Genomic DNA, 26,237 nt, shown 5'->3' with positions numbered 1-26,237 from the left:
ATATGTATGCCTCGTGCGTACATGTGAGGCTATGTAGAATAATACGAGTTTGACCAAGAAGGCATAAGAGGTGAATAATGGTGACCAGTAGGCTATTTAAGTTCTCCCTTCTCCTTTATTGTGTATTTTGCAACAATAAACAATCAACATATCAAATTGAAATTCTCAGCAGGACGTTTCCTGGTCAGCAGGTGACGTGTGTTCATGTCATTCAAAGTCTTCAAAATTTTTTCTCATATGACGTGACTGTGAGAGCGTATTTCTTTGTGGTGGCGGTGATCATTGGCGACGATCAACACAGACAGACGTGACTGTGAGCGGACTTCTTGTTGGTGGCGGCGATCATTGGCGACGATCAACACAGACAGACGTGACTGAGAGAGCGGACTTCTTGTTGTTAGCGGCGATCATTGGTGACGATCAACACAGACAGACGTGACTGTGAGAGCGGACTTCTTGTTGGTGGCGGCGATCATTGGCGACGATCAACACAGACAGACGTGACTGAGAGAGCGGACTTCTTGTTGGTGACGGCGATCATTGGTGACGATCAACACAGACAGACGTGACTGAGAGAGCGGACTTCTTGTTGGTGGCGGCGATCATTGGCGACGATCAACACAGACAGACGTGACTGAGAGAGCGGACTTCTTGTTGTTAGCGGCGATCATTGGCGACGATCAACACAGACAGACGTGACTGAGAGAGCGGACTTCTTGTTGTTAGCGGCGATCATTGGTGACGATCAACACACGTGACTGTGAAGGCGGATTTCTTGTTGGTAGCGGCGATCATTAGTGACGATCAACACACGTGACTGTGAAGGCGGATTTCTTGTTGGTAGCGGCGATCATTGGTGACGATCAACACAGACAGACGTGACTGTGAGAGCGGACTTCTTGTTGGTGGCGGCGATCATTGGCGACGATCAACACAGACAGACGTGACTGAGAGAGCGGACTTCTTGTTGGTGACGGCGATCATTGGCGACGATCAACACAGACAGACGTGACTGAGAGAGCGGACTTCTTGTTGGTGACGGCGATCATTGGTGACGATCAACACAGACAGACGTGACTGAGAGCGGCCTCTCTCTCCTCAAGGCACAGACGGTAGTAGGAAGGAGGGGAAAAAGTGTGTTTGTAGAGCAGAGCTTACCAGCATGGACGCAATGGAAGAATGAATGAATGTAGGTTTTAACTCTTTCTAGAAGGATTAGGTATGAAGAAGGGATGAAGCTCAAAAACCATCGCAGGCTCTGTGCTCCTTCCATACTAAGTCTTCCTCCAACCTCCCTCCCCACCCTCCCTCCCCAACCTCCCTCCACAGCCTCCCTCCCCAGCCTCCCTCCACAGCCACCCTCCCCAACCTCCCCTCCACAGCCTCCTCCCCAACTTCCCTCCACAGCCTCCCTCCCCAACTTCCCTCCACAGCCTCCCTCCACAGCCTCCCTCTCCAACCTCCCTCCACAGCCTCCCTCCCCAACCTCCCTCCACACTCCCAGGCGCCTTCCTCCACACAACCACTTTATTCATGTATAGCGGGGCCATGGGTGGAAGCATGCGTGCACTTAGTAAGTTCAGAGGAGAGCTGATGAGACTGACACTATAACTAAATCTGTTCTACTACTACTACTATTACTACTACTACTACTACTACTACTACTACTATTACTACTACTACTACTACTATTACTACTACTGCTGCTACTGCTACTGTTGTTGTTATATTATTATTAGATTATTATAGAATTATTATTACTCATATAAATATTATTATTATTATTATTATTATTATTATTATTATTATTATTATTATTATTATTATTATTATTATTATTATGTTATTATTATTGTTAACATTATTATTAACATTATTATTATTGATATGATGATGGTAATGATAATAACGATAATGACAGTAACAATGATCACTACCCGGCACCCGAATGGAAGCAGTGCCCTGGCGTCGTGTCCCGCCTCGCCACCCGACCGTCGATATGGAGGAAAGCAAGTCACTCATTTACCTTCCTTCTCCGATCCGGCTCGCTGGGGTAAGCAGTGACTTGATCTGGCGCGGGTGGGTCACCTATAGATAAAAATAAAGCAATGATACTAATAATAATGACAACAACAGTGATAATTCAGCCCCAGTCGCTCTTTCCTTGCTCGTTTCCGTAGTGATCCTGTCGTAATCTGGGAGGGCCTTCGTGGTGCAGTGGTTAGCACACGCATCTCACAACCGAGAGAGCCCAGGTTCGATTCCCGGGCGGAGTGGAAAAATTTGGGTGGCTTTTCCGATACCCTACACCCCTGTCCACCCAGCAGTGAATGGGTACCAGGTATTAATCGGGGGTTGTGTCCCGTCTCCTGGGGTCTGTTCCCTTCTCCTATAATTCCTTCCCCTTCTGTCTCTCTCCGGCATATGACCACAGATGTTGCGCCGACTAAACCAAACTTTCCACCTCTCCCCTGACGGCTTCCACCCCAACCAGTCCGAAGCACGCGGCCTACTTTTGTCTTTGGCGGAGTTTTCTCGTCGCTCACGGCAAATACTTCACATCAAACACGGACGCTCAACTGTTAATTGCGTCTGTCTCTTGATAAAAAAATGTATCCAAGTTATCAACACCAAACGTGCCTGACTAAAAGAGTGGACGGGGAGGCGGTGGTAGTGAAGGTTTGGGTGGTGGTGGTGGTGGTGGTATGGGCGGGGATTATGGCAGAGTTGGTGAGAGAGAGAGAGAGAGAGAGAGAGAGAGAGAGAGAGAGAGAGAGACACACAGAGAGAGAAGAGACACAGGGAGACAGAGAATGTCCAGTGCATCTTCACACCTGAGGAGGCTGAATGGGATGGAGCGACAGGCCATGAGGCTGGTCAAAGGGGGAGATCAAGGTCCAGTTCCACAGTTCCCCATGATGGGTTAGTAAGCTCCCAAACCAATACCAAAGCCTTCGAAATGTCCTTCTATAGTGTCTGGTGTTTGTATTTAAGTTCACAAATTTGACGAAACTATACAGGAAAAGTCTTGTGTGTTTAGTGTGGCATCGAAGACCTCACCGTTTTGGATTGTATGGGATTCTGTTGTTTGGTTCGGGCTGTTACGAAGACACTGTGTTGGACTGTGATACCGGCTCCAAGCACCACTGCCTTTGGAATCTCTGAGCACCGCCGTTACGTGACATCACTGTTGGTGCTCCACAAGGCCCAGGTACAAGGAATGGCGCACCTAGAAACACTGAAGATAACCTCCACTACACTCCATCACACCACAGATTACAGACCACCCCAAAAGCCATACAAGGAAAGGCACCTAAAATTACGGATTCTTAACAATACATATATATAACCAAACCTCAAAGTCAGACGCCACAAAGAAGAAAGCAAGCTCTCAGTTTCACCACACACCAGAAACCACCACGAAAGTCGTATCCCAAATGCCATATAGTTTTGAGAGAGAGAGAGAGAGAGAGAGAGAGAGAGAGAGAGAGAGACAGAGAGAGAGACAGAGAGAGAGGCAGACAGAGAGGCAGACAGAGAGGCAGACAGAGAGGCAGACAGAGAGGCAGACAGAGAGGCAGACAGAGAGACAGACAGAGAGACAGACAGACAGACAGACAGACAGACAGACAGAGACACAGACAGAGACACAGACAGACACAGACAGACACAGACAGAGACACAGACAGAAACACAGACAGAGACAGACAAAGGAGAGCATGCGATAATTGGAAGAAAAATTACCGTAACGTGTTGAGGACGAGAATGTAAAGAATGCATGAAAAATTGAGCGTCGAAGATAATGGAAAGACAAATGATATAGACACTCTCTCTCTCTCTCTCTCTCTCTCTCTCTCTCTCTCTCTCTCTCTCTCTCTCTCTCTCTCTCTCTCTCTCTCTCTCTCTCTCTCTCTCTCTCTCTCTCTCTCTCTCTCTCTCTCTCTCTCTCTCTCTCTCTCTCTCTCTCTCTCTCTCTCTTATTTAAACATAATATTACTGTACAAAAAGGAGGCTCAAAATTAGACTTTTTAGATATAACTATTTGAAGAGAGAGAGAGAGAGAGAGAGAGAGACACAGACAGAGAGAGAGAGACAGAGACAGAGACACAGAGAGAGTTAGTGTCGACAGACACAGACACCTACAGAGACACAGACACCTACAGAGACACAGAACAGACACAGACAGACACAGACAGACACAGACACATACAGACAGACAGAGACAGAGAGACAGAGAGAAAGTTAATTGTCGACTGTTCCACACACATACAAGCGTTAACAAATACAAGATACAAAATATATGAATAGATACATGTAAAAGCAATTTGTGCTGGCGTCAAATAAGTCACATTAGATTTGTAACACTAGTGCACTGGGGTGTCCCTCACGCCACCTGTGTGCACCCTGCTTCACTTGCTGCTCTCTCTCTCTCTCTCTCTCTCTCTCTCTCTCTCTCTCTCTCTCTCTCTCTCTCTCTCTCTCTCTCTCTCTCTCTCTCTCTCTCTCTCTCTCTCTCTCTCTCTCTCTCTCTCTCTCTCTCTCTCTCTCTCTCTCTCTCTCTCTCTCTCTCTCTCTCTCTCTCTCTCTCTCTCTCTCTCTCTCTCTCTCTCTCTCTCTCTCTCTCTCTCTCTCTCTCTCTCTCTCTCTCTCTCTCTCTCTCTCTCTCTCTCTCTCTCTGCGTAACCTCTACAGTTAATGGTTTGTCACTCCATTGCTTCGTGCGTCCATCTCTCATAAAGTTCCACGCACGAAATAACTTCCACATGTTATTTTTCGTGATACATCTCAGAGTATTTGCCCCGTTTGTCTGTTCCTTATTCATCATGCTCGCTTCCTGTCTCTCGATGTTATAATCAGCTTTTTTATTTCGTAGGTTCATGGCTCAGATGGTCAAACTACCAGAAGGGCCATCAAATTACTCCTGAAAGTGCCCAAAACTGCTAGGGGGCTTCGTGGTGCAGTGGTTAGCACACTCGGCTCACAACCAAGAGAGCCCGGGTTCGATTCTCTGGCGGAGTGGAAAAATTTGGGCGGCTTTTTCGATACCCTACGCCCCTGTCCACCCAGCAGTGAATGGGTACCAGGTATTAATCGGGGGTTGTGTCCCGTCTCCTGGGGTCTGTTCCCTTCTCCTATAATTCCTTCCCCTTCTGTCTCTCTCCGGCATATGACCACAGATGTTGTCCCGTCTCTCCTGGGTGGTTCCTTCTCCTATAATTCCTTCCCCTTTTGTCTCTCTCCGGCATATGACCACAGATGTTGTGTCCCGTCTCCTGGGGTCTGTTCCCTTCTCCTATAATTCCTTCCCCTTCTGTCTCTCTCCGGCATATGACCACAGATGTTGCGCCGACTAAACCAAACTTTCCAACTTCATTCTCACTCAGTTTGGCAAGTTATTTTAGGCAAGGAGATTTATTTATGGCGATTTTACTGTTTTTTTTTTTATATTTTTTTAATCTTTTTGCCTATTTTTTTAGACTTAGTTTTGATCTTTTATTTCTATCTCTATATTTTTTTTCCTGTTTTTTCTTTATCATTTTTTTATCTATATTTTTTAATCTTTTTTATCTTTGTTTATCTTTTTTTGTAAGCTGATCTTTTTTATCAGCTTATGTTTTGGTGAGTAAGTATTCAATTTGATAACAGTTCCCTGAAAACAGATTTATTTATGGCAATTTTACTGAAGTTTTTATCTTTTTTTGATCTTTTTTTGCCTTTTTTTATTTCGTGTATTTTATCTCTATACTTTTTTCCTTTTTTTCTCTATTTTTAATTATTTTTATATATTTTTTTATCTTTCTTATCTTTTTTTGTAGGCTTATCTTTTTTTATAAGCTAATGTTTTGGTAGGTATCAGGGCACCTCTCCTCCCGAAATTGATCCCTCTTTCGGCCACCTCTTTTGATTCTCTTTTTTAGGAGCAGCGAGTAGCGGTCTTTTTTTTATTATTATTGTTTCCTTATTCTGTGTGTGCCCTTGAGCTGTATCCTTTCTTGTAAAAAAAAAAAGTAAGTATTCGATGTTTACCTCCCATTCCTCAACCCCGCTCAATTTGATAACAGTTCTTTTATGCAAGCAGATTTATTTATGGTAATTTTATCGAGGTTCGCTTACGGAAATGTCGATCCGGTACGGTATTTCTAATCAAACGCGTTCCCGAGGCTAATAAGGAGAGTTAATTAAGCACTATTCAACACCTGGATGCAAAACCTGAGCTCTAAAGGCTAATTAAGGTGTTAACTTGTGGGTCTAAACTTGATCCTCTTGATTAAGTCGTGCCTTGTATGTGCTAATTACGGAAGCATATGACTACGACAACGACTAACGCAGGACTTGTTTTAAAGCTCGTATTTGTATTTATTAAGTTGTGTGGAGAGTTGGGTTTTTATCATCGTTTTTAGGGTGGAGTTGGATGGACATGTTGGATTTTGACGCGTCCTCCTGCAGACTCCTTACGTTCTTATGTTCTTATGTTCTTATGATACAAACTCACTCGTAAATAAGTTCCATGGAAAATCAACAGAATCTATTAACCACGCCAGACTTATTTTAAAGGTCGTATATGTATTTATTAAGTTGTGTGGAGAGTTGGGTTTTTATCATTGTTTTTAGGGAGGAGTTTGCTGGACGGTTTGGATTTTGTCACTTAAGAACATTATACAAACTCACTCGTAAATAAGTTACATGAAAAATCAACAGAATCTATTAACCACGCCAGACTTATTTTAAAGGTCGTATATGTATTTATTAAGTTATGTGGAGAGTTGACTTTTTATCATTGTTTTTAGGGAGGAGTTTGCTGGACGGGTTGGATTTTGTCACTTAAGAACATTATACAAACTCACTCGTAAATAAGTTCCATGAAAAATCAACAGAATCTATTAACCACGCCAGACTTATTTTAATGGTCGTATTTGTATTTATTAAGTTGTGTGAATAGTTGACTTTTTATCATTGTTTTTAGGGAGGAGTTTGCTGGGTGTGTTGGATTTTGTCACTTAGGAACATTATACAAACTCACTCGTAAATAAGTTTCATGAAAAATCTACAGAATCTATTAACCACGCCAGACTCATTTTAAAGGTCTTATATGTATTTATTAAGTTATGTGGATAGTTGACTTTTTATCACCGTTTTTAGGGAGGAGTTTGCTGGGTGTGTTGGATTTTGTCACTTAAGAACACTATACAAACTCACTCGTAAATAAGTTCCATGAAAAATCAACAGAATCTATTAACCACGCCAGGCTTATTTTAAAGGTCGTATATGTATTTATTAAGTTATGTGGAGAGTTGGGTTTTTATCATTGTTTTTAGGGAGGATTTTGCTGGGCGTGTTGGATTTTGTCACTTAAGAACATTATACAAACTCACTCGTAAATAAGTTCCATGAAAAATCAACAGAATCTATTAACCACGCCAGACTTATTTTGAAGGTCGTATATGTATTTATTAAGTTATGTGAATAGTTGACTTTTTATCATTGTTTTTAGGGAGGAGTTTACTGGACGGTTTGGATTTTGTCACTTAAGAACATTATACAAACTCACTCGTAAATAAGTTCCATGAAAAATCAACAGAATCTATTAACCACGCCAGACTTATTTTAAAGGTCTTATATGTATTTATTAAGTTATGTGAATAGTTGACTTTTCATCATTGTTTTTAGGGAGGAGTTTGCTGGACATGTTGGATTTTGTCACTTAGGAACATTATACAAACTCACTCGTAAATAAGTTCCATGAAAAATCAACAGAATCTATTAACCACGCCAGACTTATTTTAATGGTCGTATATGTATTTATTAAGTTATGTGGAGAATTGACTTTTTATCATTGTTTTAGGGAGGAGTTTACTGGACGGTTTGGATTTTGTCACTTAAGAACATTATACAAACTCACTCGTAAATAAGTTCCATGAAAAATCAACAGAATCTATTAACCACGCCAGACTTATTTTAAAGGTCGTATATGTATTTATTAAGTTGTGTGGAGAGTTGGGTTTTTATCATTGTTTTTAGGGAGGAGTTTGCTGGACGGGTTGGATTTTGTCACTTAGGAACATTACACAATCTCACTCTAAAAAAGTTCCATGAAAAATCTACAGAATCTATTAACCACGCCAGACTTATTTTGAAGGTCGTATATGTATTTATTAAGTTGTGTGGAGAGTTGGGTTTTTATCATTGTTTTAGGGAGGAGTTTACTGGACGGTTTGGATTTTGTCACTTAAGAACATTATACAAACTCACCCTTAAATAAGTTACATGAAAAGTTAACAAAACCCATTAACCACGCCTTAAGAAAACGAGTAAAACAACAACAGGGGTGTGAAGTCGGAGTCGGAGTCGCCGGAATCGCCTACTTTTGGTCGGGAGTCGGCGTCGGTAAAAATATCCCCGACCTCGACTCTTTTACGATACGTGTGATGTGCTTTTCTTTTTCTTCTTTTTCTTCTTCTTCTTCTTCTTCTACTTCTTCTTCTTCTTCTTCATTACAGCACACTATTAACCAGCACACAAGCCATACTACAAAAGCCATATACTCTCCAAACCGCGGCTCAGCACCATAAACTCAGCACTAAACAACAAAACTAATGTCTCAGTGTAGCCAACCCAGCTTCGTAACCTCTACCCGAACCACCCAACCAGCGTCTCGACCCCCCCCCCCCCCCACACCCACACACACACACGCCATCATATGTATAATTGTGCTGATAATCTATATATGTAAATCGGCAAACAGAGTACAGATAATTGTAAGGAACCACCATACAGTACTCGGGATGGAAAGTATGTATGCACGAGAGAATCCCAGGGTTTGGCTTCATAGGTAGGGGGGAGTGGGGCGAGGCGACGCAGGTATGCCCAAATTGATTGATTGATTGATGAATTAACTGTATGTGTGTTTGTGTGTGTTGGTGTGATGGTGTAATTTTTTTTTTTTTTTTTTACGTCTACGCCTATAGCGCCGGTAGGTTTGCTTGAGGGGCCTGGATGGTATTCGGCCCCAACCCGTCATGGCGCAGGCAAGTGTTTATAGTGGCGCCATCTTCTCTTGGCTCATGCTGTCCCCCGGAAGTCCTTCTATATTCACTGGACGGTCTCCTCTAGAGTCCGGGTTGATGGGTGGTCTTCAGGACAGCATGTGGGTAGTTTTAAGCCACTCGGCGGTGACTGAAAAATCCGAGGTGGTAGCGTGGGGATTCGAACTCGCGTCGTCCATCACATGGTGAATGTGGGCCCTGCACGCTACCACTCAGCCACCGCCTATATTGTCTACAAAATCCTTTGATGTTAATGTTGCTTCTCTTACAATAGCTTAGGCAAATCCTCCTTCTCCCAGTCATTACAACAAGGGTTTTCTCCTATACCAAAACTCTCCTTAGACGCCCATCCGTCTCTCATGACCTTCAGTTCTGTGTCTCTCTATTTATTCTACTCTTACTTATCACAGCCACCGTCCACCCTTCACCATCCATCCCACCAGTCTGTCTTGTCCCAATTTCACTACAATGCCCTGACCATTTTTCTCCGCTTCACCTTTCCTCACCTCTACCATTACAGATTACTTCGGCGGCTTCGTGGTGCAATGGTTAGCACACTCGCCTCACAACCGAGAGAGCCCGGGATCGATTCCCGGGCGGAGTGGAAAAATTTGGGCGGCTTTTCCGATACCCTACGCCCCTGTCCACCCAGCAGTGAATGGGTACCAGGTATTAATCGGGGGTTGTGTCCCGTCTCCTGGGGTCTGTTCCCTTCTCCTATAATTCCTTCCCCTTCTGTCTCTCTCCGGCATATGACCACAGATGTTACACCGACTAAACGAAACTTTCCAACTTACTACAGATTACCTTTCCGCCACGAACTCCCTCAAAGCACGCACCTTTAACATTTTTCACATTTATCTTAATCTAAGTCAAACAACTAGTGCACACCCATCAGGTGCTTTTAATAAACACAGTATTATCATAAATAGCAAACTGTCACTTCCTGAACATACTCGGCGCCTAATAAATGCTTGAAAGCGAAAGTTAATAAGCCCACTTAGAGGAGTGGAGAGAATCGTGTTGTTTGTACCACGAAGAGAGATGGGAACCGAAGATCACGATTTTTTTTATTTTTTTTATTTTTTTACGTCTACGCCTATAGTGACGGTAGGCTTGCCTGAGGGGCCTGGGTGGTAGTCGGCCACAGCGCGTCATGGCACAGGCAAGTGTTTATAGTAGCGCCATCTTCTCTTGGCTCATGCTGCCCCCCGGAACTCGTTCTTGATTAACTTAGACGGTTTCCTCTAGAGTCCGGGTTGATGGGTGGTCTTCAGGACAGCATGTGGGTAGTTTTAAGCCACTCGGCGGTGACTGAAAAATCCCAGGTGGTAGCGTGGGGATTCGAACTCGCATCGTCCATCACGTGGTGAATGTGGGCCCAGCACGCTACCACTCAGCCACCGCCTACATACTAAGGGATTAATTAACTAACTAACACTAACTCTAACTAACTAACAGACTAATTCGTAAACCTTTCTCCGCCCAAGCACACATATTTGACAAAACATTCGTAGTAGTTCTGGGCATTCCCCGGGGTAGTCTTATGGCCCTGGTGGTAGTCTGACCCTTCTGCTGTATCGTGAACGTAAAAAAAAACGCTTATGAGAATCCGACTTATCTACTTTTTGGCCTTTGGAAATGGTTGCTGGGAGAGGCTGAAACGTCTGTGAGTTTGAAGATATTTATATACCGATTGAAAATAAACTATGAACGTGGGCAGGCCATATCTCGCGTATAACTGATAACATAAACACCATAAGTAATAGAGTGGTAATCTAGGAACTTACAAATCAAAACAGGCAGAGATCGGGAGGCGGTGGCTGAATGGATAACGTGACGGTGCTGCGTTCAGAACGACGCGAGTTCAATCCCCGCCCGGTGCCACTAAGCTGGGATTTTTCAGCCGCCGCCGAGTGGCTCAAAATTACCCACATGCTGTCCAGAAGACCACCCATCAACCCGGACTCTAGATTCTAGGATTAAAGATGAGCTCCGGGAGGGCAGCATGAGCCAATGCAAGATGGCGCCACTATAAACACTCGCCTGCGCCAGAACGGGCTGGGCCGACCATCAGGCCCCACCGGGAAGAAGCCTTGGGCCGACCATCAGGCCCCACCGGGAAGAAGCCTTGGGCCGACCATCAGGATCCACCGGTAAGAAGCCTACCGGCGCAATCGGCACGCCGTAAAAAAAAAAAAAAAAAAAAAAAAAAAAAAAGAGAGAACCAAGCAGAGTAATGGACCTGGAACATTTGCCGAAGCAGAATGCATTACACCAGCATCAAAAAGAGAGGCAGCGAATGTTGGAAGAGTCTTTGTCCTGCAACGGCGCGTCAGTTGCTGATGCTGATGATAAGAATTATCTTGTCCTGTGTTTTTCATGACCGTCTTTTAGCACAGTGACCCTACTGCCGTCACCCCTCTCCCCGGGACGGACAGATAATTTATTTATTTATTTATTTTTTTTTTTTTACGTCGCGGCCTATTGCGCTGGTAGGCTTCTTCCCGGTGGGGCCTGATGGTCTGCCCAAGGCTTCTTCCCGGTGGGGCCTGATGGTCGGCCCAGCCCGTTCTGGCGCAGGCGAGTGTTTATAGTGGCGCCATCCTGCATTGGCTCATGCTGCCCTCACGGAGCTCATCTTTAATCCTAGAATCTAGAGTCCGGGTTGATGGGTGGTCTTCTGGACAGCGTGTGGACGCTAGCCCCGGCGCAGGCCTTGCTTCTGGCCGCGTAGGTGTTGGTTTTGTCGCTGCTGTTGTTATTGATGATGATGGTGTCGGTGTTGTTGGTGTTGGTGGCGGTGAATGTCTGACCGTACGAGCAATAACGAACCCTATGTTGAAACAGGTGCGTGAGAAAAATATTGATACGAAGCTTAATTAAAAGGTGTGAATCCAACCGATCACGTACAGGTTCATTGAACTGATCCGGGAAGAAATAAAGGTCAATAAGCACAAGACACAAGAGACATATTCATGACTGTGCTTATGAGCAATTTGAAAACACTGTAGAGCACCGACAGGCCATGGCGGGAATATATATATATATATATATATATATATATATATATATATATATATATATATATATATATATATATATATATATATATATATATATATATATACCCTATTCTTCGACAACACTCCGCTGTCACCTTCTTCAGTATTAAATATCCTCGGTCTATCCTTAACTCAAAATCTTAAACGGAAAATTCACATCTCCTCTCTCAGTAAATAAGCTTCCTCGAGGTTGGGCGTTCTGTATCGTCTCCGCAAGTTCTTCTCCCCCGCACAGTTGCTATCCATATACAGGGGCCTTGTCTGCCCTCGTATGGGGTATGCATCTCACGTGTGGGGGGACTCCACCCACACAGGTCTCTTGGACAGAGTGGTCTAATGCTCTTCGTCTCATCAGCTCTCCTCTTACTGATAGTCTTCTACCTCTTAAATTCCGCCGCCATGTTGCCTCTCTTTCTATCTTCTATCGATGTTTTCACGCTGACTGCTCTTCTGAACTTGCTAACTGCATGCCTCCGCCCCTCCCGCGGACCCGCCGCACACGACTTTCTACTCATGCTCATCCCTATACTGTCCAAATCCCTTACACACGAGTTAACCAGCATCTTCACTCTTTCATCCCTCACGCTGGTAAACTCTGTAACAATGTTCCTTCATCTGTATTTCCTCCTGCCTACGACTTGAACTCTTTCAAGAGGAGGGTATCAGGACACCTCTCCTCCCGAAATTGACCTCTCTTTCGGCCACGTCTTTAGATTCTTTACAGGAGCAGCGAGTAGCGGGCTCTTTTTTATTTATTATTGTTTCCTTTTTTTGTGCCCTTGTGCTGTCTCCTTTGCTGTATAAAAAGAAGCCAACACACCTGTCACTTATAATGCCCTTGCAAGTCGAGGTACATCCGGCCTGATCCACAGAGGAAATTCATGCGGGTCACTCAAGTGCCTGACGAATCGCTTAAATCACTAGAGCAGGCAGCCTCGTAATGAACCACTTGGGTGTCTGCTAAATGCTTGTTCATTTATCCACCCACCTCCACCAATAATGAATGACCCTCTTACCCTAATTTCTACCCTTGGTCTAACTCTTCTTCTTCTTCTTCTTCTTCTTCTTCTTCATCTTCATCTTCATCTTCATCTTCATCTTCTTCTTCATCTTCATCTTCATCTTCATCTTCATCTTCATCTTCATCTTCTTCATCTTCATCTTCATCTTCATCTTCATCTTCATCTTCATCATCTTCATCTTCATCTTCATCATCTTCATCTTCATCTTCATCTTCATCATCTTCATCTTCATCTTCATCTTCATCTTCATCTTCATCTTCATCATCTTCATCTTCATCTTCATCATCTTCATCTTCATCTTCATCTTCATCTTCATCTTCATCATCTTCATCTTCATCTTCATCTTCATCTTCATCATCTTCATCTTCATCTTCATCTTCATCATCTTCATCTTCATCTTCATCTTCATCTTCATCTTCATCATCTTCATCTTCATCTTCATCTTCATCTTCATCATCTTCATCTTCATCTTCATCTTCATCTTCATCTTCATCTTCATCTTCATCATCTTCATCTTCATCTTCATCTTCATCATCTTCATCTTCATCTTCATCTTCATCATCTTCATCTTCATCTTCATCTTCATCTTCATCTTCATCTTTTTCATCTTCATCTTCATCTTCATCTTCATCTTCTTCATCTTCATCTTCATCTTCATCTTCTTCTTCTTCTTCTTCTTCTTCATCTTCATCTTCATCTTCATCTTCATCTTCATCATCTTCATCTTCATCTTCATCTTCATCTTCATCTTCTTCATCTTCATCTTCATCTTCATCTTCATCTTCATCATCTTCATCTTCATCTTCATCTTCATCTTCATCATCTTCATCTTCATCTTCATCATCTTCATCTTCATCTTCATCTTCATCTTCATCTTCTTCATCTTCATCTTCATCTTCATCTTCATCTTCATCTTCTTCATCTTCATCTTCATCTTCATCTTCATCTTCATCTTCATCTTCATCTTCATCATCATCATCTTCATCTTCATCATCTTCATCTTCATCATCTTCATCTTCATCTTCATCTTCATCTTCATCTTCATCTTCTTCATCTTCATCTTCATCTTCATCTTCATCTTCATCTTCATCTTCATCTTCATCATCTTCATCTTCATCTTCATCTTCATCTTCATCTTCATCATCTTCATCTTCATCTTCATCATCTTCATCTTCATCTTCATCTTCATCTTCATCTTCATCTTCATCTTCATCATCTTCATCTTCATCATCTTCATCTTCATCTTCATCTTCATCTTCATCATCTTCATCATCTTCATCTTCATCTTCATCTTCATCTTCATCTTCATCATCTTCATCTTCATCTTCATCATCATCATCTTCATCTTCATCTTCATCATCTTCATCTTCATCTTCATCTTCATCATCTTCATCTTCATCTTCATCTTCATCTTCATCTTCATCATCTTCATCTTCATCTTCATCTTCATCTTCATCTTCATCTTCATCTTCATCTTCATCTTCATCTTCATCTTCTTCATCTTCTTCTTCTTCTTCTTCTGTCACAACACCCTCTTCTCATTTTGTAAGTCCTCCTCGTTCTCGTCATCTCCGCCAGGCTCCTGTTCTTCATCCATTAACTCCCATATCTCTTTACTTCACCATCACACCAAGCTAATAACTGTTACTCTCCTACAAGCCCCTCTTCATCACATCCCTTCATCAAGCGCTATCATTTAAGAAGAAAGGGAAATATATGCGTTATCATCCATCGCCTGCAGTAGTTAACAGGAAGTGCGTATAGAGAGGAGGCTGCGTTTCCTTGTCTGTCTGTGTGTGTGTGTGTGTGTGTGTGTGTGTGTGTGTGAGTCTAGTGTCTGGGCTCCCCGTTGTTTGCATTATCCAGTTCACGGCGTCAGCAAACAATGGCTTAGACTGGCTTCCCTTGGCGAGCGGTCTGGTGAAGGGAGGAGGAGGATAAGGAGGAGAGGGAGGATTAAGAGGAGAGGGAGGATTAAGAAAAGGATGTCGAGAAAATATGGAAGCTTGGCAGTGCAGGAAAACAGCTTCGGTATAAAATCTTTTCGTCAGTCCCTACAAAAAAAAATATACAAAAGCATTTAAAAGAAGTAACAGGATGAAAAGAAGGAGGAGGAGGAGGAAATGGAGAAGAGGAAGAGGAGGAGGAGGAAGATATGGAGGAGGAGGAGAAGAAGAGATACGGAGGAGGAGAAAAGGAGAAGAAGGAAAAGGAGGAAGAAGGAAGAGGAGGAAAGGAGGAGGAAATGGAGGAGAAGAGGAAAAGGAGGAGGAGGAGGAGGAAAAAGGAGGAGAAAAGGAGAAGAAGAAGGAAAAGGAGGAAGAAGGAAGAGGAGGAAAGGAGGAGGAGGAGGAGGAGGAGAGGAGGGGGATCAGGAAATGGAGAAGGAGGAGAAGGAGGAGAGAAGGAGGAAGAGGAAAGGAAGATCGGAGGAGAGGAGAAGGAGAAGGAGGGATAGAAAGAGTTATTGAAGATCGAGGTTGTGGTGGTGGTGGTGGTGGTGGTGGTGATGGTGTTGATGGTGATATTGACGTTGTTGTAGATTTCCCATGTTGAAGTTTTCCCATGTTGTAGTTTTCCCATGTTGTAGTTTTCCCATGTTGAAGTTTTCCCATGTTGTAGATTTCCCATGTTGTAGATTTCCCATGTTGTAGATTTCCCATGTTGTAGATTTCCCATGTTGCAGTTTTCCCAAGTTGAAGTTTTCCCATGTTGAAGTTTTCCCATGTTGAAGTTTTCCCATGTTGAAGTTTTCCCATGTTGAAGTTTTCCCATGTTGTAGTTTTCCCATGTTGAAGTTTTCCCATGTTGAAGTTTTCCCATGTTGAAGTTTTCCCATGTTGAAGTTTTCCCATGTTGTAGATTTCCCATGTTGAAGTTTACCCATGTTGAAGTTTTCCCATGTTGTAGTTTTCCCATGTTGAAGTTTTCCCATGTTGAAGTTTCCCCATGTTGAAGTTTTCCCATGTTGAAGTTTCCCCATGTTGAAGTTTTCCCATGTTGTAGATTTCCCATGTTGCAGTTTTCCCAAGTTGAAGTTTTCCCATGTTGAAGTTTTCCCATGTTGAAGTTTTTCCATGTTGAAGTTTTCCCATGTTGAAGTTTTTCCATGTTGTAGTTTTCCCATGTTGAAGTTTTCCCATGTTGAAGTTTTCCCATGTTGAAGTTTTCCCATGTTGAAGTTTTCCCATGTTGTAGATTTCCCATGTTGAAGTTTCCCCATGTTGAAGTTTTCCCATGTTGTAGTTTTCCCATGTTGAAGTTTTCCCATGTTGAAGTTTCCCCATGTTGAAGTTTTCCCATGTTGAAGTTTCCCCATGTTGAAGTTTTCCCATGTTGAAGTTTTCTTATGTTGTAGTTTCATACTTATTTTGCTATCCATGTTGCTTCCTTCTTTCTTTCACATTTTGTCTCATACTTATATTGCTGTCCATACTTGCTTCATTAACTAACATTTTTAACATTACTCCCAATCCATTCTATCTTTTTGCCATACCTTCAGAAAATAAGCAAGATTCAGTTCCTTTCTTTCTATTCCCATTCATTCCATACTTATTCTTCTTTCTCTTCAATAACATTCCCTCTAACATTACTCCCAATCCCTTATATTCCTTGTCATCCCTCCGTTTCCATCACCTTATTCCTGCACTCATCCATCTCTCTCTATCTTTTTATATTCCCTTCCATCGTAACACTCTTCCTTTCCTTTCTACTTGCCCTTTACGCTTTACCATACCTGTTATTTTTACCTTTCTCTCACTCTCCTTGCTGCCATCCACTCTGCTTATCTCGCCCCTCATCCGTTTTTCTTTCCTTCTGTCTGCCCAGTCCTCTAATGCCTCGCTTCCATCAGGTTCTTCCTCTCAAGGGGGTCTCGAAGGGAAACACAATAGGTTTTCCTCTGTGCAGTCCATTCTATACCCTCCCATACGGCACCCACTCCCCACCACTCCTAAACTCTATCAGCCAACCCACGCCCTGACACACACACACACACACACACACACACACACACACACACACACACAGACACTCGAGTTTCTTTTATTCTCAAACTGATCAGACAATACTTTTCCATTCTCTCTCTCTCTCTCTCTCTCTCTCTCTCTCTCTCTCTCTCTCTCTCTCTCTCTCTCTCTCTCTCTCTCTCTCTCTCTCTCTCTCTCTCTCTCTCTCTCTCTCTCTCTCTCTCTCTCTGTCCTTTATTTTACGTATTTTCTGTAATTTTTCACTTTGAACACGCTCCTCTCTCTCTCTCTCTCTCTCTCTCTCTCTCTCTCTCTCTCTCTCTCTCTCTCTCTCTCTCTCTCTCTCTCTCTCTCTCTCTCTCTCTCTCTCTCCTGTATTTTACGTATTTTCTGTTCTTTTTCACTTTGCCACGCTCCTCAATCTCTCTCTCTCTCTATCTCTGTCTCTCTCTCTCTCTCTCTCTCTCTCTCTCTCTCTCTCTCTCTCTCTCTCTGTCCATTTATTTTACGTATTTTCTGTAATTTATCACTTTGAACGCGCTCCACAATCTCTCTCTCTCTCTCTCTCTCTCTCTCTCTCTCTCTCTCTCTCTCTCTCTCTCTCTCTCTCTCTCTCTCTCTCTCTCTGTCCTTTATTTTACGTATTTTCTGTAATTTTCACTTTCTCTCTCTCTCTCTCTCTCTCTCTCTCTCTCTCTCTCTCTCTCTCTCTCTCTCTCTCTCTCTCTCTCTCTCTCTCTCTCTCTCTCTCTCTCTCTCTCTCTCTCTCTCTCTCTCTCTCTCTCTCTCTCTCTCTCTCTCTCTCTCTCTCTCTCTCTCTCTCTCTCTCTCTCTCTCTCTCTCCTGTATTTTACATTTTTCTATTTTACTTTTTCTGTTCTTTTCTTGAACACGCTCTCTCTCTCTCTCTCTCTCTCTCTCTCTCTCTCTCTCTCTCTCTCTCTCTCTCTCTCTCTCTCTCTCTCTCTCTCTCTCTCTCTCTCTCTCTCTCTCTCTCTCTCTCTCTCTCTCTCTCTCTCTCTCTCTCTCTCTCTCTCTCTGTCCTTTATTTTACGTATTTTCTGTAATTTTTCACTTTGAACGCGCTCCCTCTCTCTCTCTCTCTCTCTCTCTCTCTCTCTCTCTCTCTCTCTCTCTCTCTCTCTCTCTCTCTCTCTCTCTCTCTCTCTGTCCTGTATTTTACGTATTTTCTGTTCTTTTTCACTTTGAACACGCTCCTCTCTCTCTCTCTCTCTCTCTCTCTCTCTCTCTCTCTCTCTCTCTCTCTCTCTCTCTCTCTCTCTCTCTCTCTCTCTCTCTCTCTCTCTCTCTCTCTCTCTCTCTCTCTCTCTGTCCATTTATTTTACGTATTTTCTGTAATTTATCACTTTGAACGCGCTCCACTCTCTCTCTCTCTCTCTCTCTCTCTCTCTCTCTCTCTCTCTCTCTCTCTCTCTCTCTCTCTCTCTCTCTCTCTCTCTCTCTCTCTCTCTCTCTCTCTCTCTCTCTCTGTCCTTTATTTTACGTATTTTCTGTTCTTTTTCACTTTGAACGCACTCCACTCTCTCTCTCTCTCTCTCTCTCTCTCTCTCTCTCTCTCTCTCTCTCTCTCTCTCTCTCTCTCTCTCTCTCTCTCTCTCTCTCTCTCTCTGTACGTAATTTTACTTATTTTATGTTCTTTTTCACTTTGAACGCGCTCTCTCTCTCTCTCTCTCTCTCTCTCTCTCTCTCTCTCTCTCTCTCTCTCTCTCTCTCTCTCTCTCTCTCTCTCTCTCTCTCTCTCTCTCTCTCTCTCTCTCTCTCTCTCTCTCTCTCTCTCTCTCTCTCTCTCTCTGTCCTTTATTTTACGTATTTTCTGTTCTTTTCCCCTTTGAACGCGCTCCATTTCTTTTACCGACGTTTTATTTTTTCATTAAGTAACTATTTTTCACCTCACATTTTCAAAGCACAATTAAAAAATACGATTCTCCTACAAACCGAACCATGGGAACGATGACCTCTCCCTCTTTTTAATTTCCCCTCGCCCAATAATTCTCAGGTGCTTCCGTTCCGTATGTGGCGCGATCAAGTACAGGATAATAAAGAAAGAGGACGACTCGCCAGGAGACAGATATATAAACGGGTCGAGGAGGAGGAGGGATACAAAGGTTTTAAATTTCGCCGCCATGTTGCCTCTCTTTCTATCTTCTATTGCTATTTTCACGCTGACTGCTCTTCTGAACTTGCTAACTCTTCTTCAGGACAGCATGTGGGTAGTCTTGGGCCACTTGGCGGTGACTGAAAAATCCCAGGTGGTAGCGTGGGGATTCGAACCGACGTTGTCCATGATGTGGTGAATGTGGGCCCAGCACGCTAACCACTCAGCCACCGCCTATATCTATCTTTCTATCTATCTATCTATCTATATCTATCTATATCTATCCTAATCTCTCTCTCTCTCTCTCTCTCTCTCTCTCTTATTCCTAGTACTTAGCTATTACATATCTTTTATAATGAAATTTTAAAAGAACTTCCTGTTGTCAAAAATTTTACGTGATTAAGTACCCAATTCCATAGTTTTGGGCGTGAGTATGATAGGGAATGTCTGAGTAACGTTAGATTATGTTGTGGTGTTGTAAGATTTTCACGAGTGCGTGTTGGATAATTGTGTTGTGGCTGTAACGCTGGGATGCTGTTATTTCTTAGAATTTTAACCCCTTGAATGCGAACCTCCTACCAGAAGACCTCACCAAGCTACAGGAATGGAACAAAAAGTGGCTGCTACAATTCAATGAAGAAAAATGTAAAGTCCTGCACCTTGGGAGGGTATATCCAGCACACCAATACCACATGAGAAACACTGCACTATCCACCACAGAGGCAGAGAAAGATGTGGGACTATATTTTACCAGGCTACCAGTGAAGGGATATCCAGCACACCGATACCACATGGGAAACACTCCACTATCCACCACAGAGGCAGAGAAAGACCTGGGAATGTATGTTACCAGGCTACCAGAGAAGGACAAATCCGTGCCCTATCGCAGCGGGCGGGTTAAGTGATCTTTGAGGGTGGACACCAGGAGACTTGTTTTTTAAGGAGGAGGAGGAGGATAATGAGGAGGTTTGGGGGCTTACAATGAGTCTGTGGTGGACTGTCGAACTGGCTAAGTGATAAAACCGGATGTCAATTAATGTGAAGGCAAGAGAATGAACAAACACTCGAATGGATTGAAACATACACTAAAATTACAAGCTGCACAGGCGGAGCGGCAGGAGGCGTGGACTCAGAACACAGGAATGGTTGCAGGGCTAATGTTTTGTGGCGGGGGAACAATAGGATCAGGTGTTCTGGGCGAGTAATGGCTCGTGCCGGACAAAGGGGATAAAAGGAAAGCTGTAACGAAAGACTCGGGGCAGATGAGGCGAAGAAGGCGGAGGAAAACGCTGCATCGAGGAGGGAGGAGGATTGCAGGCATGTACGTGTAATAAGGAGCTATTACACTGGGCATATTTTCCGTGGATCTTCAGTCAAACCACGATTTCCGCTGGCGTGGTTCTCATATGTTTCTTGTTATTGCTGCTGATGATGGTGAGTAATACCGTCGTCCTTCAGTGAAATCTACCGTAGCTTTGGAAGATCGTGGACACGTCAGAAAACCACGGAAATATGAGAACCACGCCAGCGGAAATCGTGGTTTGACTGAAGATCCACGGAAAATTTGCCCAGTGTAATAGCCCCTGTAAGCCACTCGTCGGTGGATGAAAAATCCCAGATTGTGGCACCGGGCGGGGCGCGATCCTGGGTTGTCCAGAACTCGACGGCGCCACGCAGCTGTCCCATTCATCCCAAGTCCCTTCGGGCAGGATCGGCTAACATCCCCAGCCATGCGTTACGTGGGCGTCCCCTTGGTCTCCTCCACCCAAGGTTGTCTCGTGCAGAATCAACCGTGTGAGCAGGATGGACGTGTGGGAGGCGTGCCACGTGCATATATGTACGGAGCTCGCGTTCCCGGACTCCGCTGTTAACGCCTCGATTCAGCTTTACGGAGTAGTCGCTGGATCGACACAAAGTCATCCCATCGACACCTCACGATCCTGCGAAGACACTTGGTACAAAGGCATCGACACGACTCTCCAAGTCGTTATTCATTATCCATGTCTCGCCGCCTCCATAGATATCGACAACGCCAATACTCGTACTGAGCGAGTTCATAACACCGTGGGCCAGGCTTGTGATAAATATATATATATATATATATATATATATATATATATATATATATATATATATATATATATATATATATATATATATATATATATATATATATATATATATATATATATATATATAGGTAAATAGAGAGAGAGAGAGAGAGAGAGAGAGAGAGAGAGAGAGGGAGGTTATTTTCCGAGAGAAAGCATTGTAAGGACACAAAATATCTCATGCATATATATTTTTATTCAAAATGTAAAAAAAAAAGTTTGCTTTGTTTGAGTGTCCGGGGCAAAAATGTTCATTTTTTTAACCATGAATTCAAATGTGTAATTAAGAGTTAATTAAGGAAGTGATTGCTTCATAGTGAATGAGTTCATAGGAGGAAATTTTTTGTTCCGGTGTGTCTGTATTTCTGCGTGTAATTCACCACCGCGGTCTCATCACGAGCTGGACTCGCTTTCGCCAGCAGGCACCCTCCCGACGAGGGCAAGTGCTCATTATCGTCGATCTCTGGGTACTGCCAGGACCTCACACACCACACACGTCATCCCCCTTGCTCAATGAGGGACAGTATAGCGTGACGGCGCCGCGTTCAGGACGACGCGAGTTCAATCCCCGCCCGGTGCCACCAAGCTGGGATTTTTCAGCCGCCGCCGAGTGGCTTAAAAACTACCCACATGCTGTCCAGAAGACCACCTATCAACCGGGACTCTAGATTCTAGGATTAAAGATGAGCTCCGGGAGGGCAGCATGAGCCAATGCAAGATGGCGCCACTATAAACACTCGCCTGCGCCAGAACGGGCTGGGCCGACCATCAGGCCCCACCGGGAAGAAGCCTTGGGCCGAGCATCAGGATCCACCGGGAAGAAGCCTTGGACCGACCATCAGGCACCACCGGGAAGAAGCCTTGGACCGACCATCAGGCCCCACCAGGAAGAAGCCTTGGGCCGACCATCAGGATCCACCGGGAAGAAGCCTTGGGCCGACCATCAGGATCCACCGGGAAGAAGCCTTGGGCCGAACATCAGTCCATCCCGGGAAGAAGCCTTGGGCCGACCATCAGGATCCACCGGGAAGAAGCCTTGGGGCGACCATCAGGATCCACCGGGAAGAAGCCTTGGGGCGACCATCAGGATCCACCGGGAAGAAGCCTTGGGGCGACCATCAGGATCCACCGGGAAGAAGCCTTGGGGCGACCATCAGGATCCACCGGGAAGAAGCCTTGGGGCGACCATCAGGATCCACCGGGAAGAAGCCTACGGCCGACCATCCAGGATCCACCGGAAGAAGCCTTGGGCCGACCATCACAGGATCCACCGGGAAGAAGCCTTGGGCCGACCATCAGGATCCACCGGAAGAAGCCTTGGGCCGACCGGATCCACCGGGAAGAAGCCTGGGGCCGACCATCAGGATCCACCAGGAAGAAGCCTTGGGCCGACCATCAGGATCCAACGGGAAGAAGCCTTGGGCCGACCATCAGGATCCACCGGGAAGAAGCCTTGGGCCGACCATCAGGATCCACCGGGAAGAAGCCTTGGGGCGACCATCAGGATCCACCGGGAAGAAGCCTTGGGCCGACCATCAGGATCCACCGGGAAGAAGCCTACCGGCGCAATAGGCCAAGACGTACAGAAAAAAAGAAAAAAAAAAAAAAAACCTAGTCAACCGAAAGAATCCGGCCTGAGCGGGGCTCGAACCGCCGCCTGTTTGACCGTTAATCCTCGCAGCTCGGCGCTTTACCGATTGAACCACCGGAGCGCTGTGTGTGTGTGTGTGTGTGTGTGTGTGTGTGTGTGTGTGTGTGTGTGTGTGTGTGTGTGTCTCTCTCTCTCTCTCTCTCTCTCTCTCTCTCTCTCTCTCTCTCTCTCTCTCTCTCTCTCTCTCTCTCTCTCTCTCTCTCTCTCTCTCTCTCTCTCTCTCTCTCTCTCTCAAACATTTTGCACATAATACTATATTTTCTTCTTTTCGAGCTGCGTGTTGTGTCACCAACATACACGCAATCGTCAGCACACCATGGCAACGTATCTTTTTAATTCTGTAACTGGACAGACCTCGGTTCTCTCCCTCCAGCCAACTTCCCGCGGCAGTATTCAGAACACAGCCGCGGGGAAAGAATGATAACTTAAACCTTCGAAAAGCTAATTACGACAGCGGATTCATCTTTGATATATAAAGTGGTAGCCGGATTACCTGAAAACCTGAACACAAGTGCTGCTCCACTTAAAAAAAAGGTATGCCATTTTTATAACATGATAGTTCTTCACAGAGACAAAGGAGGGGATTTTTAGCTTCAGAGGATAATGTTGACGGGAGCGGATTAGTTGGCAGTGGATGCAATTGTCATAATAACTCTCTCTCTCTCTCTCTCTCTCTCTCTCTCTCTCTCTCTCTCTCTCTCTCTCTCTCTCTCTCTCTCTCTCTCTCTCTCTCTCTCTCTCTCTCTCTCTCTGTCTTGTATTTGTTTCTCTCTCTCTCTCTCTCTCTCTCTCTCTCTCTCTCTCTCTCTCTCTCTCTCTCTCTCTCTCTCTCTCTCTCTCTCTCTCTCTCTCTCTCTCTCTCTCTCTCTCTCTCTCTCTCTCTCTCTCTCTCTCTCTGTCTTGTATTTTACGTATTTTCTGTTCCTTTTCACTTTGAACGCGCTCCTCTCTCTCTCTCTCTCTCTCTCTCTCTCTCTCTCTCTCTCTCTCTCTCTCTCTCTCTCTCTCTCTCTCTCTCTCTCTCTCTCTCTCTCTCTCTCTCTCTCTCTCTCTCTCTCGTATTAGCTTCACACGTGAAAATACAATTCGTTTAAGCTCCATAAGTTCAGAATTAGTGCCGTGATTAAATACGCACCATTTGGATCGTTCATTTCAGGCTGGTATATTGAATGCTATCAAGCGTAATACCTCTTAATGCATATGGTTAAAAAATAGAAGAGGTAAAAAGTTACATTGGATGGAATGAAGTACGAAGCGATGGCAATAAATGAAAATAAAAACGAGATGCCTTTATGTGGGTTCCCATGCACATAAATGATACTAAACTTTTGACTATGTCGTCGATACAGTGCAAGTAAAGCCCCGTTCACACTGTGCCGACTTTGGGCCACGACTACCCACGACTCTAGGGTACACGAGGCCTTGGGTGTTGATGTGAAAGGGTCGGGCATGTCTTGAAAAAGGTCTTGAGACTGTTGCCGAATGCTGCGCCGACGTCGTGACAGGAGTCTGGAGTCGTGAGGGTTAGCACGACATGCTGGCAACTATTTGGCCGAATGTCCCAGACAGTCGGCAAGACACCAAGACCCCAATAGAACCTTCCCCCCCTTTCTTGGAGCGTGGGAACCAACTTGTCAAATGGAAAAGTCGCTGGGTTGTTGTTGTGGCCCAGAGTCGGCACAGCGTGAACGGGGCTTAATGCTGTATATTTATCGCTGTATGAAACTATACCTAATGATTAGTATACATTGCATGATTCTGCCCTTTTAACTGCTTTTACATATTTTTTTTTTTTTTACGCTTTCGCCTATTGCGCCGGTAGGCTTTCTTGTTGGGGTATGTTGGTTGGTCCAGTCCGTTGTGGCGCAAGCAATTGTTTATTGTGGCGCCATCTTGCATTGGCTAATGTGCCCCCCCGGAGCTCATATTTGATCCTAGAACGTAGAGCCCGATGTTGATGGGTGGTCTTCAGGACAGCATGTCGGTAGTCTTAGGCCACTCGGCGGTGACTGAAAATTCCCAGTTTGTGTCACCGGGCGGCATATTCCCGAAGTCTCTGCCAGTATGTGGTCCCCGAGTGAAGACGCTCGGCTGTAACATGGAAGCTAACCACGGGCCGTTCTGGAAAATACTTTTATTGTGACTCCCACTCAAAATTACCTTGAATAGTCCAGCCATACCTCACATAACGAGACGAGACGAAACGAGACGAAAAAAGAAGACTATCGGTCGCGTTATAAAACAGTTCGTCCAAGCACACATATTTGACAAGGCTTCCGTAGGAGTTGTGGGCACATTCAGGGATGTTTTTATGACCCTGGTGGTAGTATGACCCTTTTTCTGAACCATGAACCTAAAATAACACTCATAAGATCTCTACTTATTTTCTTGTCAGCCTTTCGAAATAGTTGATGCGAGAGCCGATAGCGTCTAAGAATACATATCCGAGGCTGTGAGACATGCAATATGGACACTGCATAGCGACTCGGAGGTGGATTAACGCCTTGACCGCGGATTTCCTACAAGAAGACCTCACCAAGCTACAGGAATGGAACAAAAAGTGGCTGCTGCAATTCAGTGAGGAAAAATGTAAAGTCCTGCACCTTGGGAGAGGATATCCAGCACACCAGTACCACGTGGGAAACACTCCACTATCCACCACCGAGGCAGAGAAGGACCTGGGACTATATGTTACCAGGCTACCAGTGAGGGGATATCCAGCATACCAATACCACATGGGAAACACTCCACTATCCACCGCAGAGGCAGAGAAGGACCCGGGACTATATGTTACCAGGCTACCAGTGAAGGGATATCCAGCATACCAATACCACATGGGAAACACTCCACTATCCACCGCAGAGGCAGAGAAGGACATGGGACTATATGTAATCAGGCTATCAGTGAAAGCCGAATCCGTGCCAATCACAGCGGACGGGTTAACGCCTATCGTAATAAATGAGTGCAGAATCATGGGATATCACTGGAATGACTGTCAAACCGGCAACCACTCATGAAACTGATTCGAGGCTTATATTATCTATCCACCGTGAACGCCAACTCCAACTACTCGAACATATGATCAACGTTGCCAGATTGTCGTACTCAGCTTCCTATGTTTCCCGATTTCCGACCCCAAAACTGCCTCCTCGACCCAAATTACTGTCTTCATATATAGTTATCGTTAAAATGGTTAATTATTGGTGCTTTTTGGCAATAGCTATGACTCAAAAACCGGTAAATACGAGGCTCTGAGTACG

General features: G+C 44.4%; 1 long non-coding RNA gene across 1 annotated transcript in view; it reads right to left on the bottom strand.

Moving 5' to 3' along the window:
- LOC126987156 (uncharacterized) overlaps window positions 1–26,237 on the bottom strand; it is a 69,114-nt gene that overhangs the window by 2,813 nt on the left and 40,064 nt on the right. Inside the window, exon 2 of the long non-coding RNA XR_007740303.1 lies at window positions 10,999–11,139. This is a non-coding gene — a long non-coding RNA (uncharacterized LOC126987156). The remainder of the gene's footprint in view (window positions 1–10,998; window positions 11,140–26,237) is intronic.

This window comes from Eriocheir sinensis, chromosome 6, assembly GCF_024679095.1.
Source record: "Eriocheir sinensis breed Jianghai 21 chromosome 6, ASM2467909v1, whole genome shotgun sequence".
Taxonomy (NCBI): Eukaryota; Metazoa; Arthropoda; class Malacostraca; order Decapoda; family Varunidae; genus Eriocheir; species Eriocheir sinensis.
This window is presented reverse-complemented; position numbering and strand designations above follow the sequence as displayed.